Genomic DNA, 6,149 nt, shown 5'->3' on the forward strand with positions numbered 1-6,149 from the left:
ACTTGTGCATGCTCGTATTTTTGAAAACGTAAATGGATGGTTTAGAAATCGATCGAGTGTATAAGTCTTCGAGAAAGTAACTTATGTAGGTCACGAATCTTTTTCATTGTTTAAATTTTCACTCGGACGAATCGATAAGTCGATATTAAATTGTTGTTTAATTGACTCTTTTCTTAACCGAAAATTTGTACGATTACAATTTTCAGATACGTGGCTTATACTCATTACACTTCTAAACTAACTCTTTAAACGTGTTTCAAACATTTCGTATTTTTATTCTTCGAAAGAAAGAAAGATTGGTTTCATCTTCTCCTCGTATGGATCATCCGTTTCTTAACGAACGTTTGTCGAACGATTTTTCAATTATCATTTTGCGAGAGATCGTTCTGGTATTTTATTTCGATTAAATAGATCTTCAGTTTCGAAAGAGTTTCGTAGTTGAGCGAAATGAGAGGAAGAATTAATATTGTATTTTATGCGTACTGTGCGTTTATGTATCTTTTTTAAATTTATCATAAATGAACAAACAGTCCGTCCAATCATTATTGAATATTAATTTTTTATTACGGTTACAATATTATTCAAAAAATGAAAGTTCAATAATAATATATATATATATAATGATAAAATTGAAATAAACACGGTTACAGTGATCATTCATCAATGGATACACAACAGAGTTTACAGTTCCACGAAATTTCGAATGAAAACAAATATTTCGAGCTCGATTTCGTGGAAAATCGCAAACACACACACACACAATACACGTAATTCAGAAGATTCTTCGTTATTGCTCAACATTTTGGCTTGTACCAGCATTTTGGCAGCAACTACACGCTTGTCTCGTTAACGTCGCAGAACAGAAACCACGTCTACACGATATTACAGTTCGATGTTGGACAGATTAACGTCTTCCGACGGGCTGACTTCGAGCAAGGAATTATTAGTCCTCGAAGATAATCCGTTCACTTTGCATATTGATGGACAGTGATAGATTAACTTAACATTTTCACTATGTGCAAGCGATTTAAAATTAGACCAATCTCGAAACAGTGCTTCTAATAACACAGTGTATTAAAATTTTTACACTCGTGAAAATATTTGAACAATATTACAAAATATCAATATAACAATTAATTAATATAATATAAAGGGAATTTTATGATTAAATAATATGATACGATTGTACGAAATAATTTTTTTGAAAGATCACGAGAGGATGAAATCACACACACATTTGTTTAATGTAACAATGTACAATGACATAGGAAAAAATTATTCGAAAAATATATTGAAACTTCAGCAACTCGAACTCGTAATAATCTATCATAGTGTTCTATGCATAGATTCAAAACATTCGTCGAGATGAAATTTTTCGAGTTTACGCCAAGTCGCGACGAAAATTACGATTTATTCTTTCGACGAGAGAAGCTTTAATTGGGTTAACGATAACAAAAATATACATATCGTTGGAAATAAAGACGTCGATGAGCTCGGCGGGTACGAAGTACAAATTTAACCGCACAAATCTATAAACGCCGCCTCGCCGAGTTCACTTTTATCATCGAATCAGAAGCTACGGGGTCAGTATTTTCTCAAGTGTTCCACGATAATTCTCGAGTGGCGTGCAACGACAATCTTTCCATCCCTCGAGGATAACAAGCCAGGTTCAATTAGCTTGCAACAAACTTTCCTCTTCAAAAAAAGAAAAAGAAGAGAAACGAATCCCTCGCCATCTTTCGCGAAATTTCAATCAGTCTTCGAAAATCGATCGATCCGGGTGTGCATCTCCCTGCGAGAATTCGAAACGAGGGTATGCAAGTTTTCGATGAAAAATTTCTGCAGCGACGAAGGAAGAGGAGGAGGAGGAGGAGGAGAAGGAAACGTATAATTCTGAAAACTCGTGGAATCCTCGATAAAGCCGATATCCTCCAATAAAACGTATTTAAAGATTATCCATCGCGAAATTTTCCGTTTAACCGTGAATGAAATTCGACGAGAAGGAAAGAAAGATTGGTCTCGTCTTCTCCTCGCATGGATCATCCGTTTCTTAACGAACCGAACGATTTTTCAATTATCATCTTGCGAGAGATCTATTTTATTTCGATTAAATAGATCTTTCGAAAGAGTTTCGTAGTTGAGCGAAATGAGAGGGAGAATTAATATTGCGTTAAATTACAATGGATAGAAATTGGACAAATTGGAAATCTTTTAAGCTCAGAGTTATTTTCGATACGTTTTCGATCGCCTTCTCTGTTTTTCAGCTACGTCGTCCAATGGTAGGCGAAGAAATCGTTTCAAATCAATGTTGAAGAAAAAGTGAGAGAGATTTGACAGGTGTCAAGACTCCGAAGCATTTCAAAATAAACTCTGCGATTCCAAATTTAAAACTGTGATAAAACACTCGCGTTCACCGGTTTATTTCTACGCGATTTATACGTGTAAATAAACGACAATGTGTGGATAATTAATTGGAATATTGCATTGGATGTTTATGTTGCATTTATGGGAAATTTAATTCTTCGTATATTTATTTATAATAACGATCCTCTCTCGTGATCCTTAAATTAATATTTTTTCGCACGAAATTCCATCGAAATCGGATTTCTCCTTTATCCTTGCATGCATGTTGCAGAAATGAATACCGGTGAATGAATTTTTTTTTCATTAAGTGAAATCTATTTATATAATTCACCTATTCACGCTTGGATAGTAAAGATTCTTAAGGATATAAAATTCAAACAAAAATACACAGAGTATAAAACTTAAAATACCCAAGGTAAAACATTTAGAAGGTGAACTTCTATTTCGATCCACGCGTGAAAACACAAATTTGCATAAACTTGCACAATACACTTTCCTTATCTTCCTTATTTCATTTCCCAATCTTTATCCCATTTCCTCCGCCATTTCCACTTCCGCGAAATCTTCATTTTGTTTTAAATTCAACGGCCGTTAACATTCAAAACTATATAATACCGCATTATGCAAGAATTGCTCGATGCGATACCACCTCCTTCGAACTCGAATTGTTCGGAACCTTAAACCACCGACTCGAGGACCTTTTCTCCGTGCAATCACGCGATCACACCACCACGAACTATTGTGATCCATCGACAATGAGAAGGAAAACCTTATATAAACCTCGCGACAAAAGCGAAATCCATTGCATTTTCTTCTGCGAAATGCGCAAGCCGTTCGAGAGGCGTTCAGGCGTTTCTCGTTTATCTTTATCCAGATTTCTTTTCACTAAAAATAGAAAGAAAGAAAGAAAGAAAAAAGTAAATAACAGGCGGGTCGATAACGCGCAATTCGTGCAGGAGGGATCGCAATGATTGGACTGGTGGCCCCAAATCCAAGGGACCCGGATGTCCTCGTGATCTCTTGATCTCTTTATGTGACGTGAGGGTATAACAGCTCTGGATGTGTTGGGATTAAAGTAAGCTCGCATTGAAAATAGATTCGATCTAAGAAAGTAAGAAATTATATATTGAATAATTATAAAATTTTCAAAATGTCTATTTCTTTGCAAAAATTTTCTTGATCGCGCAACGTGAACAAGTAAAACGTAAATTAATTCACGCATATACAGGACATATACGTTACATGAATTCATAAAGTATTTATAGATGACGTACAAAAATGTCGATTATAATCGAAACTGTTCTTGCCTCGTACTTCGAACTTAAACCAACTTAATAAATAAGTTCTGATCGACTTTTGTTTTAGCCTCTATCGATCCTTCAAACATAGTTCCACGAATATATTACCACCTAATCGTGTTGCACCGATTAATTTCTCACCCAAGCCGCCATTTCTTCGAGAATATCGACGAGAGATCAAAAAAGTTAGTTCGAAAAGTTTTTTGGTACCGAAAATGGATCCCTTTCTCACTTCTTCCATCGTTCGTAAATACATTAGCGCGTGGGATTATTCGCAACGAGTGAACCACAAGTTACGTATCGCAAAACTGTGAAAGTTGGATGGACTCGTACGTTAGAGAGGCGGTTGTTTTGGTCGAATGGAAATTGGATTCCGGGCGGCGAGGTGTCGAAGGAGGGGATGAAAAATTTGGATTAGATAAGAAACGTACGCGGGGGTGGTTGTAGATGGAATGTAATATCGTTGGAAAGTAGATCGAAGTTCGGCGTGAAATGGTGCAGGGAACTGGGCTGCGGTGTGAGATTTGTTGCGAAATCGTGCAGACATCTCTTGAAATATATAAAGCTGCGTTTCAGATTGATGCACACACAACATTTAGATGATAATTAATTAAATCTCTATCGATTTACCGTTAGAAAATTAAAAAAATAAAGTGTATACATTAAAAACAAAGGAAAAGATGAAATTCGAATCATGAAAAAGGATGGAGCGAATAATCTAGTGGCAAAGAGGAAGACATATATTTCTCGTTCGAATGGAACACGAGCGAGTCATTATCGAAGAAGCCATGACGAGGATTGTAATTATCAGCAAAATTATTCGGAGGAATCTATCGTTTCCATTATCCCCATGCTCGATTAAATTCGAAGACAATGATCGACTCAGCATAACGGTAGCGTGGCTGCTCGCTTTTACTCGTTGAATTCGGGAAAAAGAGAGAGCGCAATAATCGAAATTCGCATTTTGCATGCGAGAATCGATGGTTCCAATTTCTGGCCGGGTGCACGTAGAAGATGGCCGAGTTGTTGATGGAATATAAACCAGAGACCGTCAGTCAGATATAGAAAACGTCTAAATCCCTTTGGAAGACCGTTCGTGTTGAACGTGTGTCGAGGATCGATGCATCATGGGGAACGTGACACGTGTGTACCTTAGAATTAGCTATTTAACGCAATCATTTTTATTGAAAAAGAAGATTTTTCGGAATGAACGATGATAATTTATCGAGAAAAATAATGATAAAAGGAGGATGAACTTGAAAAATATTCTCAGAAATCTTACTGTCTTCTATGAAGAAAATTTTTGAACGAGATGGATGAGAGTTTATCAAGAGAATTATATTATGGGGGAAGGAAAAAATTTTCGTCTTCCACGAAAGGGGAAATTTTTATAAAATTTGAGAAGTGAAGGAATTAAGAAAACGTGACGACATTAACAAAGCGAAGAAAGTTTCAATGTCCTCCTGAATTTTGAACAGTGGACACCTCGTTCATAACGAGGAACGGAATTTGAATAACAGAAACAGATGAGGTATGAATTATATTTAAATCGGTTTCATCTTCGTGAAGAAGGATAATACCTCCATTCGAATTCAAATTTATTCGAGAAGGGAAGCTTATAGTTTTTCATTTCCACTTGTTTTCAACCCTGTTTTCTCAAATCAGATTGTTTCGATCGGGCTTCTCCACAAATTTTCAATCAAGAGAGATCGCAAAAAAATAAATTTTTCCCTCTCGAATAATTCGAAGAAAATGGGAAGAAAAAAAAAAATTACGATCCAACTATGGTAAAATTATTTTTCTATCGATTCCAAGAGCATCACAATCGGAAAAAGTGTACATTTATATACGATTATATACGATTATTACCCTACCGGATATTTTCGTTGCCACGATCGAGCTATCGTCGTACGAGGAATATATTTTCCTCGCGCACTCTACTCGCCCCCCCCTCCACATTTGCCGAGGCCTGCATCATGGTAACACCATCGTGACGGTGTTGCAACATCGCTATTTTACTATTCTACGCGAGGCGGCGGTGGACGTGTTTGCCGCAACTTTGGAACACGTTTCCGCCCGGCTTTCTCGCGTGAACGCTCTTAAAATGCATCCACGATGGAGCAATCTCGCGTGCTTTTTATTCCAGATGGATTTTTCTTTGACGTCCACTGCCTGCCCCTATTTTTCCGTGTATTAATGCGTACAATTATCCAGTTTATGCTAATTGGTTTTAAAAGTAACCTTATAATATGCATTTATCCATATATTTTATTTATTTATTTTTTAAATAATTTGGCTATATTAAAATATGAAATAACGCGAGAGATTAATTACATTATAATACGGGTTGAAATGTACGTATTACTTTTTTTATCAAGTTTGTGTCAATTTATTCGAGATATCCAGACAAGAACTTTAACGTTCGATTGATATATCAGATGCGACACACGAAATTCACAATGCATCGCGTGTATATATATATATATA

General features: G+C 36.2%; 1 protein-coding gene across 6 annotated transcripts in view; it reads left to right on the plus strand.

Moving 5' to 3' along the window:
• The window catches only part of LOC102679619 (dipeptidyl aminopeptidase-like protein 6), a 100,626-nt gene that overhangs the window by 82,822 nt on the left and 11,655 nt on the right, over window positions 1-6,149 (plus strand). The gene's annotated exons all lie outside the window — the stretch shown is intronic.

This window comes from Apis dorsata, unplaced genomic scaffold (assembly GCF_000469605.1).
Source record: "Apis dorsata unplaced genomic scaffold, Apis dorsata 1.3 scaffold_169, whole genome shotgun sequence".
Classification (NCBI taxonomy): Eukaryota; Metazoa; Arthropoda; class Insecta; order Hymenoptera; family Apidae; genus Apis; species Apis dorsata.